Source organism: Corvus moneduloides, chromosome 10, assembly GCF_009650955.1.
Source record: "Corvus moneduloides isolate bCorMon1 chromosome 10, bCorMon1.pri, whole genome shotgun sequence".
In the NCBI taxonomy this organism is placed as follows: Eukaryota; Metazoa; Chordata; class Aves; order Passeriformes; family Corvidae; genus Corvus; species Corvus moneduloides.
In genome coordinates, this window is record NC_045485.1 from 22,265,757 (window position 1) to 22,279,730 (window position 13,974).

At 38.7% G+C, this 13,974-nt stretch overlaps 1 protein-coding gene across 9 annotated transcripts in view; it reads right to left on the reverse strand.

The window, feature by feature from the left end:
- NAALADL2 (N-acetylated alpha-linked acidic dipeptidase like 2) overlaps nucleotides 1-13,974 on the reverse strand; it is a 423,086-nt gene that overhangs the window by 231,456 nt on the left and 177,656 nt on the right. The gene's annotated exons all lie outside the window — the stretch shown is intronic.

A 13,974-nucleotide genomic window follows, 5' to 3' on the forward strand; every position in this document is an offset into this window, starting at 1 on the left:
TCACTATTTCACTCTCCCCATTTCCATTGCCCTGTCTTTTTTTGTAGGATCAGCAGTCCCACGAACATCATCACAGGAGAAAGAAAATATTTATAGGAATATATTGTAAGAATATGAATAAAGGGAATTTAAAAGTGCCAATGGCAAACCACTGAACTTATCCAATTATTTTGTCAGTCCTCGAGATAGTATTAAAAAAATTGAGTGAAGACTCAGAGTTTCCAAAACAATTATTTGTTACCTGAAAGTAATTTTAAAGCTTAACAACTGTGTGCAACGATTTCATTTCACACACCATACAAAATAATGCTGCTAAAGTAAAGTTGAAAAGCTGGAAATAATATGAATTGCCTGATCTGATTCTAAACACAAGGAAATGATAAATTAAAAAAGAAACTTCAGGGTGACACTGTACTTACATATCAATAAAAGGCTTCCATTTAGAAGGAGCATTCTATTATTTATAGGTATTTTAAATGCATAGTTCCTGAATGACTGATGAATTTACTTAGAAATTGTCCCAGTTGTTTTGCTCCACTTATTTTTCCCATTTTAATGAATCAAAAGCACTGCCAGGTAAGTATTTGTAACAAAATCATTCTTTTAATAGCAAGGCGTAACTGTGGCACTTCTCAATATTTCTATGGAAGCAGAAGCCCTCTAAAGGGAACTCTGACCTCCAGTACAAACACTCAAAGTCAATTTTCAACAAATCATTTTTTGACAGGCTGCAACAACAGGGTGCCTTTTCCCCCATACTCTGACAATAGCCATTTCAACACATAAGCATCTGTAATTTAGGGCTTTTCAAACATCAGACTCACTTCTCAATTAGAATAAAATGAAGATAAAGATATGAAACCTCTCTTAGTCATGAACACTAGACTGACACCTACAACTCTACATTATCACTCCATTTTTATGTTTGAAGGCATTTTCACTCTCCAAGACTCACCTCCAAGTAACATTACCACATAACAGAGGAACCCAGTGTAATGGCGAAGTGGAATTCAGCTTTTTGAAGCTCTCTGAAGAGAGCAAACCGCTTGCAAGCGCCAATATAATGAAACAGTCCCCTGAAAGGCTATCTGCCTCTATACAATACCAATTTACAGATCCCATTTTCCCCCTACAGCCATATAAATATCCCTCACCTATAACTGTCAGACAGCCTGGGAACAGTCAAGGGAGCCCACACGTTCCGAGTCACCATTCCAGTCACTTTGCAAATCAATTCTCCACCTGCAGCCCAAACTCTTCCAATTTGCAGTGGGAGAAACAGAGTAAGCTGAACTAAAGCCTCTTAAATTAGTGTGAAAGGCTGCACTGTTTATTTAAATCATGATTGCACATTTAGTCTTTTAATTCCAGGGGAGTCAACAAATGGTTGCAAAGTCAAACAGCTGCAAAGCTGCTGTGGCTGCCCTTTGTGGCCTTTGTTAGCCCAGCCCTCAGGCTTGTGAAGGATCCCCTGAACTTCAGCACCCCAGTCCCCACAGTTGTGCATCACCCCGAGACCTCCCAAGGGAGCACTCTGCCTCTCCATCCAGGCTGTTCAGGAAGAGATTTCATAATGCCAGCCTCAGAACTGATGTCTGCTGCAGAGCTTCCTGCCAAGCACCAACTGGACATCAAACCATGTACTGATATTCTTTGGAAAATTGAGATAACTGGTTTTCAAGCTATTCATCTGCCCTTTCACTCTGTCTCCTCTTCTGTTAGTGGAAAGGTTAATTTGTAAACCATCAGGGACAGAGATCACTGCTAGGTAATATCAACTGCCCAACAAACTCATCTTTCCAACTCTACTTCATATTGCTTTTTACTAGAAATTCAAGACTGGTGTTTTGTCCTTTAAAGCAAAGCAAATCATCACTGCATTTCATAAACATAACTTTGGCTCTAGAATTCCTGAAGTCATTTAACAAACTGTTTTAGCCAAGTAAGTGAACCCTTGGCAGATTACTGCAGTACTAGTCATAAACCAGAATTAAGGCAGTTTTTCAGATGCAATTTCATGGAAAATATTAATCTTGCTGAGCTTATAAATGTTGACGATTGCCTATCTGTGGTAGTTAGGTTTTCTCCATATTTATGTCATTAAAAAAAATGTGTGTTATTGTTCAATGGAGTGTATTAATAAAGGCTACTTAAATCTACATATAAATGCATAATAAAAATTCCTATGAAATTTCTTGGAACGGTTATTAATGCTGATGAGTAGTAACCCTATTCCACAGCTTAGCATCTCAGCAATTCAATTTTCACTCAAAGCACCAAAACCAGTTACCTCACTTCAGGAAAAAAAAAAAAAAAGGCAACAAAACAACAAACAAGCAAGCAGCTAAATGAACTAAAATAAAAAAATCAATATTCAATTCAGTTTTATATTTGAGACCAGTCTTTGGAGTATGGGATCTTATTAGCAATGCATGTCCTTTAGTTAAAGAATGAAAAGAATGCAAGAGTAGCTGCAGTTGTTAACTTCTCTTTTTCCACTAATCTAAACTCATTGTTTCAGTCTAAGGACAGCACAACTTACCTTGAAGTATCTGAGGTCAGGGCCTGCACACTGCATTTAACCATTCCAAAAAGTAGTTTTAGAAAGGGGTCTCCTGGTTCTCAAGGCACAGATCATTTGTGCCATGCGATCTGTATCACCTGTTCTATTTAGTATTTGGTGTTTAGCTGGTCAAGGAAGTAGGCATGACTTAAAGATTATGCATTAAATGTAGTTTTGGCTTGGAACTGGAAGGAGAAAGAAAGCACTGCATATTCACAATAATACTGAATTGGGGGTGAAAAAAAGACAACAGAAATACAGAAAAAAATTGAAGCCAAGAAAAAACACCACAGTACTCTAGTTCAGTCTTCTCTATAACACAGACCATAAAATGAACATATTTTCAAAAGACATTTTTGAAAACTTCAGGAGATAGAAAATTCTCCCCATCTGCCAGCAAGCTGTTTCAACATTTAATTGTTGTTAAATACATGTTTTATTATAAAGATAAAAGAGCAACTGCAAAATGCCAGAAATCTGAATATGCACCAAGTGAGTTTTAAAGCCACTCTGTAGGGACAGCAAAGGAGATCATAAACTCTGGAATACTGGGCAGAGCCAAGCTGATGACCAATAAAGCTGATGTACATTTCTATACTTCCACTGATTTGTGGGTAGAATGTTTATAGAGAGGTATCAAACCAAAGCTAAATACCCTTTCAATTAACTGTACACAAGAAATCAGGAGAGTCAGCTTTATCAGATCATTATTGCCTTAACAGCTGCCATTCCAAAACTCTCTGCCTGTGCTTTGACCTTAAAAGTAACACATTTACATCCTGCCTGATAGGAACATCTTGTTATGGAAACACCAGAAACTTCTTTTTTTGACAACTTTCCCTGTTTCAATCCCTGATCGATGAAGCTTTTGAAAACTATAGAATATGGTCTTCACAAAAGGTCCTGCCACCCCCTCCAGTATCTTCAAAACAGAAAGGTGAGTTTACATGAACATTTTATGAAACCAACAACCAAAAAGCAATATGAATATACTACTGTAAATTCTTTGTGACTGGTGCTGCAGTTGTTAAATGCAGCTCATAAATAGCTGAGACAATTAGCAGGCTCATGCACAGCAGGAAGTGTGGCAAGTGTTAATGGGCTGCCCACAGCAAGCCCTTCTTGGGCCACTTAGTGCTCAGTCCTGAAAAGGCAAAATTCACCCAGAAATTGTCCTAAAGGCATTGTGGCCTTCTTGTATAATCATAAACCCAGAAATCCAGGGCTGTTCGCTCATCTCTTTTTGAAGGGGTCTTTAATTTTTATTTTCTTCACAGTATCTTCCATACAGAGTGCTTTTCCTTTAAATACTCGTGATCTTTTTATGCCTAGGAAAACCCCAAAAGCAGATGTAATGTCACCTGTTTAAAGGGCCAATAGCCATGCTTGTCATGGAACTCAATACCCACTGCACTTGCAGGGCTTTAAAGTATGTATGACAACAAATTAGTACTTGTTAAACGAGATGATGCCAAGTTTCAGGCCTAGACGAATTTCTTCAGAGTTACAAATCCCTGGCAAAACTTGTTTGCAGAAGAGATTATGATGCCCTTGTCAACAGCAACATTACACTACCCTGTAATTCAAAAAATATAATGTGATATTTCCATCACCGCTGCCTTAATTTTGTGCAGTAATGATTTGTCCCTTCTCTCACATTTGGGATATGGGCTTGGCAACCAGTTCAGCTACAGCAGGACGTTTAAGTACCTTGTCACTTCACAGAGCCACCAGATAAAAACAAATGACAGAACTCACCAGTTGTTCACATTTCACTGAAGATGAATGCAACCTGGAAGAGTGATTAGCAGCAGAAGACACAACAGAGAGATCAGACTGGTCTGTAAAGCACAGCTAAACTGAGTCTAAAGTTGTCTCTTCATCTGTAAGTCCTTCTTGGCCCAGATGAATGATATAGAGTATTTAACTTCAGAAATTTCTCATTGATTTTATTATATCATCAACAGCCATGAGGACCAGGATACCATTAATACCAACACAGAGGATGACCACACGACAAGAACAGGGTCTGTGGTGCACGTTGATTGGTAAGACTTGTGCACGATGATGTCCAGCTGGAAGAAGAGTTAATTTGCCTAGGATCAAATGCATCAGCCACCTGAGCTATAATATGCTAGGCCATCCAGATGTGCATAGGTACATGGATGTATTTGCCTGCTGCCTTTTCAGAACTTCTGAATTCCTGGGGCTTGCAGAAAGATTGCAGGAAAGTCCTTCTTCCCCAGCAGACAAGTATCAGGTAGCAAAAAGGCAGCCTTAGCTGGTCTCTAACATGCTGGGCATGTATTACTAACACAGCTCTTTCCCATTCTCAGACACGTTTAGAGTGCAAATACCTATTTGCCTGAAACAAAACACAGAAATATTTACTGACCTAACAGCATCTGTGATATATGCAGAGTCTACCTGGGAGGTTTATTAAAACTGCAGTGTAATCAGATCAGTATAAATGGCTCTGCTATGGAGCCTGTGCATTTCTAGTGGGACTTGCTGTCCTGCTGCCTTTGCTTTGCTTCCAGGACAGCTCTTCCCTCCCATTAGGGTGGGCACAGCTCAGTTTTCTCACTGTTTACTCCTTCTGCTCATTTGTGAACATCAAGACAACGATGCCAAACAAGAAGAGAGAAGGCACACACACACACACACCCGTTTCTTAGTTCGTGAATTAATCACTCATTTTTTCCACTGGAATTAACGCTCAGATCCTGCTGCTCTCCTTGAGAAGGGCACTGGATGGGATTGCAGTCTGTATAAAAGCAAATAAGCAGATGGAGAATTCAGGACTTCCGAGGCTAGTCGGGATGTGTTGTGTACGTGCATTTACACACTGTGCTCAAACTGTGTGTAAGGTGAAGAAATTCCATCCCACATCTCTGTTCATTTGCACCAGGCCCCAGCCCCACTACCTAAATCCTCCTGCCCCAACCACCTCCCCACCATTTACCTTCCCGAAACTCTGCCCGAGCTCCTGTCCATCCCACCCAAAGCTGTTCTTCCAAAACGTCAGTCTTTCCATTTTCCCACTTTTCCTCATACCAACTGTCTGTGCACTAACCTAATATCCAGTTTGCCTGCACAGGTTTTTCCAACTTCAAGGTTTCATCAATAATATATTTTGCATTACATTCCCCCAGACATTATAATTGCCTCTGAAAGAAATAAAACACAAAGTTTTACCAGGACAAAAACTATTACTGGGGCATTTGCATTTAAGCCTATAGTTGAATTTGATGTGAAATAAAATCATTGTAAATGGTGTTTAACTTGAAAATGCTGACAGCAATAACTCTACTAACAGGCCATAGCAGTGCTTAAGAAAGTTAATTTTATATGACTCATTTCTGCTTTGGAAATTTTTACGTTGCCAGTCTTTGGCTTAGGCACATTTCACTTTGATATTTTTCAAACTCTTTTTTCTCTTTAATTACAGTCAATCCTATTTAAATTATTATAAAAAAATTAAGTAATTTTAACTTTGAAAATATAGAAACAGTACACTTGCAAGGTACTACACTGTAATAAAGTGTGCTAGTGGGAATCTGCTATACTTCAAAAGATGCCAACCAACACTGCAAAATACTGTGTGACTTCAACCCTTATCTTGGAAAGAACAAAAAAAACACCAATCAGGAAAAAAAAAACCAAACCCCACAAAAAACCCAACACCACAACCAACCACAACTAACAACAAAAACAAAAGAAAACCAAAACTAAAAGGTCTCTTTTATGGATGAGCTACAAACAAGAAAAACAGGAATCTGGCCTCATCACAGGCATCAACTCCATTCCTGTTCTTTAACCATCCTTGACAAAGCCTTGCAATGAAGATTTTAACATATTCTGTTTGGGGGGAAAAAAACCAGCCAAACCAAACTAACCAAAAAGAAGAAACCACAACCCACAAACAAACTGATAACTCTGGAGCACTTGGGATACAATTTTATCTATAATTATTCCAACCTCCTTGCCCTAGCAGGGTCATCACAGAGCACAGGGCACGGGATTGCATCCAGACGGTTCTGGGGTATCTCCAGTGACGGAGACTCCACAACTCTTTCTGGGCAATCTGTTCCAAGCACTCCAGTTTTCAGAGTTTAGGAACAATTTCTCAAACTTAGCTGGTTACAGAAGACAAACCTTCCTATTAGCAATATTTCACATGGAAACCAGAGATACACGGGAAATATGAAGCCCTAATGTCTCACGTCAAGAGTGATTTTTTGGATAAAACCAGACTTTAAATGATGTATTCAAAATACTGATACACACACAAAAAAAGGTTCCTGCTGTCACCATCCTGTGTTATTCTTACTTGCTGTAGAAAAATAGGTCAGTAGTTACAAAAAAAAAATTAAATCCTTACTTCAAGAGTACATTTTCTAGATTTTTTTTTCTGATTTCTTGCTCAGTAGGGTTTTACTCAGTTTTATCAAGTTCAACAATGACAGAGAGCCCTTAAAATAATACATTATGGAGCTGAAGATGGAAACATTTACAATTTATCTTTATTGGAATTTTACTTTATTTTGATAGATGACAGCTTTAATGATTCTGTGCATGGTTTATGGCAGAAAAGAGTAAGGCAGTAACATAATTTTCTGCTCTTTTCAACGATGTGTATCCAAAGAATTCAGAAAACAAGCAAGTGTACTTCATAATCACGCCAAATTTATTTTCTGGGTGAACTCTCAAATGTTAAAGCTCAAGTACACAGAGTGATGTTGCCATGACAACTGCTACTGCAACCCAAGATGAGCCCATGTTTATGAAAGCACATTTCTGTCCCCTGTACACCTGCCGAGGCACGCGGATGCTCCAGACTCCTGTCAGGAGGCAATCGAGCTGTTCACGCGTTATCAGCCCCGAGACCGCTCCTGGCAAGGCGAGGGGACATTTACTGGAGCCATTAGGCTGTAACAACCCTGCATATGATCTATACAAGGGCAGAATCTTAGCATTGTTGAGATTGGAAAAGACCTTTAAGGTCACTGAGTCCAGCCATTAACCCAGCACTGCCAAGGCCACCACTACACCATGTCCCCAAGTGCCACATCTACACAGCTTTTTATATACCTCCAGGAGTGGTGACTCCACCACTGCCCTGGGCAGCTGTGCCAGGGCTATCAGTGAAGAAAATCTTCCTTATATCCAATCTAAACCTTCTCTGGTGCAGCTTAAAGCCATTTCTTCCTGTCTCACCACTTCTTACCTGAGAGAAGAGACCAACACCACCTGGCTAAACCTCCATTCAGGGAGTTGTAGAGAAGATAAGGTCTTCCCTGAGCCTCCTTTTCTCTAAACACCACCACCTCCCTCAGCTGTTCTTCCTAAGCCTTGTTTACTCCTGCTTCTAGTGCCTAAATGAGAAATCCTTCATTTGCCCCAAGATGTAATATTAGAAGATTGAGTGATGCTATAGCTCTAGGCGGAGTGGAGCAGTAATATGCTTGGTGTCCTTTGACCTTTTTTTCCCAAATCTCCACTGAAATAAGCTGTCAAGTTTGAGAAATGTCAGAGTTTGGTCATTTGAGTCTGCCTGGAGGTGTAATTTTGCATGGTGTACAATTCCTGAGAATTTATCAGAACATGTTTTTCACACATAGTCAACATGGTGTGACATTCAGCATCCTGAATCCGCCAATGTCTACACACTGAAATGAGTCTATGATTTCTCTTAAAAAAAAAATCCAAAATGTGTTAGTTCAGGTCAACAAAGGAATCCTCAGTAGATTCCTGAGGATAAAAATTAAAGGAAGCACTCCATCCTTCTGCTGTTTCCTCTGCATACCTACCTGCTGGCAGTTCTGCCACGGGTTTAAGATCTGTAATGAAGTATATCTACATTAGAGCTTCACACATCAGTAATGCATGTGCTTTGAGTAGCTCTCCAGAAGAATTTTACACTTTCACTTAAGCCCTTCTGGAACTAAGTCACAAAAGCAGCCAGATCTGATGCTGCTTTCAGCCAAGTCCTACCCAACTGTGACCACATCCTTGGGTAAAGAGGCACAGCTGCTTAGCCTACAGTTTAATCTTCAGCCTCTCTTTGATGGTGACCCAACCACTATTTAGGGAAATCTCTCAGACTTTCTAAGGTGTTTGGAGATGAGGACATTGCAAGAAATAAATGGGAGAAGTCCCTTATCTTAAAGACTACCTCAATTCTCAGTCTCAGCCTGATCTGGTCATTTTTGACACACACATGGTAACAGTCAAATTTTCATACATACAGGATTTATCACAGACTGCCAGTAGACTGAACTTATTAATGCTGTTAGTCTGTACACATTTCTCAAGGAATAATTTTATAAACAGCAACCATAACATGTCCTGACCACTTAGAGAAGAGCATGATACACACCTTACAATCTAAAATAAACGGATCAGCTACTGTAGAGGAAAAACTTCTCACAAACCTTCCTTTAGACTTGGCCAGGGTTGTGCACAGCTGTTACAGCTTAAATTGTTTATGCTGTAGAACTTTTTGATTTAGAAACATTAGCAGTTAAAGATAAGCAAAGTGTGCATTACAACAAGAACAAAGAGGACATACTCAAGAAACATATAGCTTAGTACACTGAGCTAAAGGAGGCTATAAACCACGTAACTGATGCCTAGAGATATTGCAGCAATTCCCTTCTAAAGTGGGAACAGTGCACCAACAGAAGGGCTGATGGTTTCTGCTAATTCAGCTCTATGCCATGAGCAAAATGTGGGCTGATGGTCCTGTAAGATGTTGGATACTCATGTTCAGGTACACACCCTAGACAAGACAGCCTCTCATGTTTGGGAACTTTCAACAGAGCAACAGCAATCAGAAAATGACAATCTGCTGACACCAAAAAATGTTAAATAACAAATGCCACAGTGCAGACCAGTCACTGAGCATACTTTGCATACTAGCATAATATGTACTATTGCTTCCTCTCCAACTTTCTTTAAAAAGCAACATTAATCCAAAATACTCCAAGGAACAGTGCTGGGAGAAGACTAAACCTTCTTTCCCTGCTTTCAAACTATAAACCAGAACATGTCCATATTCACGTCACAGTAGAACATATTATAGCCTCTTAAAAAGTTGGGATGACACATCAATTACAATACTGGAATTAATTCTGGAAAGTTCACTGAAAAGTTGACAATTCACAGAATCATGAAAATGTTGGCTGGCAGGGACCTCACTGGGTCACCTGCTCCAACCTCCCTCCCACACGAAGCAGGATTGCTGCCAAGAACAGATCAAGTCACCTCATCCTTAAGCTGAGCTCATCAAGCATTCAATCAGAGCTAAAGGGTTCAATATAAACACAAATGTATGCCATTGCACTCCTTTTTTTTTTTCCTCTGCTGCCAATACATCTGTTTCTTAGTAAAAATAACCTCAGTATGCAAAAATAAAAACTCTCAGACCTGTAATATAACCGGTCGTTAAAATTCATACGGAGATTTTCGCTTAAAAAGAAAAATACAATACAAAAAAGAGATAGAATTGGAAAAAGAAATGAAAGTCTTAACCCACAGACATAGCAGCCATGGCATGAAAAATTCATTTCCATTAATGAGACATGGTAGTCCCCAGGCCAGCGCCCTTTGTACGTGAACCATGTTAATCAGATTGTATGAGCATTTGCTGGAAACTCCTGGGACAGCAAGCAACTATAACTATAGAGCCAGCACAGCAGATTAGCAGCTTGCTAAAAACTGCTTGACTTGTAACCCTTGAAGCACAGGAATGATGCAGGTTTCCCAAATCACTGATAAATGAAGCATTTCATTTATCTTATTCGTTGCAGCCTTTGCTGCAATTTCCACATCACCAAAATGTGGACAAAACCTCCCGCTCAGGGACACGTTTATGTAAGAAAGCACAGAATCAACACATAAATACGGTTTTGTGTCAGCCCAGCCTTGGTCACACACACTTCTGGCACAATACCTTGCTATTTCTATCCTACATCTCCAAAAAACCCTTCAGTAACTGCAGCTGGGTTGGAGCGGGATGGAAACACAAGAATTCCCACCAGGACTCCCTGCAGGAGCTCTGCAGGTTTGGATGAGGAGTACAGGTGGATTTATGGCAAAACCTAACAAGACAGCAGGACCTGGTCTTAAGCAGACTGCTCCTTCTGAAGATGTCCTGTTCTAGGAACCCTTCAGCCTGAAGGAGGAAAACCATCTGGATTTAGGCTTTCCTTCCTTCCTCTGTCAGTTAATACATTTAATTGCTTCCTAGCTTGGGCTTCATCTGCTGCATCTTCCCAGTGACACAAACAAATGGAAACCTGAGCTACTTCAGACAACTTCATTTTAAAAACATTTGAGCGTTTCATAAAAATTTCAGAGTTATAAAGCTTTTTATTGATTTTATTCCCAGCCTAATTTTAATCTCAGTCACCAGCCCTCACTGTCTGTGCAGAGCTAGGAGCCACTAAGAAACCAGTGTTCTCAAAAAGTCACCCTCCAATTGAAAGGAATCAATAAAGTAATTTCCAAAGAACATAACCTGACAATATTCATGAAAATATTATCCATAACTGAGTCTGAAAAGGACTCCCAAGAAACTTTAGTGACTCTGAGTAATACAATCAAACTATCCAATTCTGTAAAATACTGTATGAGTATTTTCAACATTATACAGATATTTTTGACCAAAATACGAATTACAGTCCAACTGCCTGCCTCTTTTTTCTACCTACAATACTTAGATTCCTTGAAGGAAGAAGATTTCATAAAATAAACAAATGTAGAACCAACCATAATTCATATGCAGCTTCTGTCTCTCTCACAGCCCCTGAGAAATTGTCTAGATCACTGTAGTGACTCTCAGTATGGCCCTGGTCTCTCCTGCCTTTCTTTTCTTTTGAAATATAAATTTAAAAAAATAAATAAATATAGAAATAGGGATACAGATCCTAAACGCCACAAGGATCTTTATTTTCTTTGACTTCAAGAGATGAACAACTAATTTTTCACAGTTTCCCCAGAAACGTCATTCAAAACTGAACATGCTCTGCTTTATCTTACATTTTAATTATTTCTCTTAGAAATAAACATTTCCTCACTAAAAATGTGCATTTTTATTAAATTTAGGGGTTTGGTGGGAATATTTCCCTCACAAAACAACTTAATCAGCTTTATTTATACATGACCTAATTCCAAGCTCAGGGAAAAAAAAAAAGAGAAGTCAGACGACGCCCATGAGGATCAGGCCATGCAAAGCAAAAAAGTAGCAGCATTTCCTTCATCTCTACTACATTTTTACAGGGAAATGTCTTCCATTGAGCTTCATAGTACAATGTTTTTCATGATTTACACCAAGGAATGAGGCAAATCAATCCCTAGTGAAAAGTCACCCAAGCTCATGAAAAATTTAGTGTGACTAAATTTATAATTAAAATGAATCAAGAATCAACATTAGAAAACAGTTTGTACATTAACTGAAATTCAAGAGTGAAAATCTGAATGCTCTTTTTTTTTTTTGACAGCAAACACACAGAATTCCCTGTATTTTAGATACAGGACATACCTGTAATTTCTTTATGCATTAAGGGTCTTTAGAAACACAGTGAACTAAGCATGTCTCATAGCTTGTATAATTTATTTATGAACAGGGGCATTATTAAAAATAAATGATCTTCAATAGCACTTAAAAGTAAAGCTGCTTTGAGACCAAATGTTAGGCAAATGGCATGAAAATGTAAAACTTGGGAAGTCACAAAGCACTGCTCTATCACAAAATATTTATATTGCCAAAATACAGCCTGAAACAACCAGGGTTCTTTTAACACAAGCAAAATCATTACAATTGCATAACATGTCATGGGCTATCAGTATGTTAGTTATTTATTCAATTTTTCAGTCTCTTTTAAAAAGTATCAAGCCATGACTCTGTGTCACTCAGATACAAAGGCTGTAGCTGCCCTGCCAGACATTACAAAGGGCTTGGTCTGAATTTGGGTAAAAGTAGTGAGTTCCATTACCCATTTTCATACTTTGTTCACAGAATTCCCAAATGTAACCATTACAGGGGCATGCCCAAATGGAATGTAAAGACAGTAACCCTACGATGACCATTGTGCCTCATCTGTGTGTAACATGTAAAGGCTCCATAAACCTCTTTTTGGACCTGTAATCCATTTCCATTTTCCCCTTACTTTTAGATTCTGGAAATAATCAAGCCTTCAGTTAAACCAATTAAATATTGTGTGCTGTTACAAAACCATACTAGATTTTTACCTTCCTCTGTGAAACTTAGTCCAAAATAATTGCACAGAATACAATTATCTACCACAGTCACCATCTGGGACATGAAAGCAATCATTTTAATTATTGCCATTCTAACTTGGGACCCACAAAGACCACTTTTTGGGCTACATATGGAGTTTATTTTTATGGATTAATGTCAAAACAGGTGGATGCAACATATAAAAAGGCAGTTGGCTAAATGCCCATAAACTTTTCTACCTAGTGCAGACAACTACAAAGAACTGGAGAACTGAATTTTATATCCAAGCTGGTTGTTAAGCTGCTGGGTGATTTCAAAAACAAAATCAGCACTGTTCTAAAGCACTTTTATGTATCATTGAAGTAGCTACCATTGACATAAAGAGATGACTTTTTCATTAGAGATGCAGATTATCAAAAACTAGTAATGCTACTGACTGTACTGGGAATTTTGTTTATGGGAGAAGTAGAATAGTTTACTCTGGGCACTTTTATTTGAGTAGATAACTATGAGTATGCATCTCTAGCATAAGCCATCCAAGTTAAAATGGATTTATCCAGCAGAGCAATCTCGCAGAAAAGAGCAAAGGAGGACTGCAATCTAATTAAATTAATGAGAACCAGAAAAATAAATATATTTGGAATTAAATGTAGAGAGCGCATTAGCTTAAGTGGTTTTGAATACAGCACTGAAAAAAGCTACTTAAATGCCTTTGAATATAGTTTGACTCTGGTTTACCAAGGTCAAAATGACTTCAAAATGAGTAAGAAATTAAAAAACTTACATAACACAGTAGTAAGCAAAATCTTCTTAGAGACCTGTCACAATTTAGACTTCACACAGCTGAATAAAACCTGAATGGACTCTCATTTAATGAGCCCATTAGACCTGACTCTCAAACTGGAAGTCTTAAGATTATTAATGGATGCAACAGTCGATGGAATTCCCAGTGTTTGAAAGGATCATCACTTCTTCATCCTGACACAGTGAGCTCCTCCTGTGGGCTGCAGAGACTCCTTCACTCTCACCAGTTTTAAAGGAAATTAGTTTGGTCAATTCCCCCAAACTGTACTCTGAATAGAGCAGAACTAAGTCAGCAGTAGCTTTCCATCACACAACACACCTTCAATTACCAGCGAATTATGATGGCTGTTCTCTGGTTTGC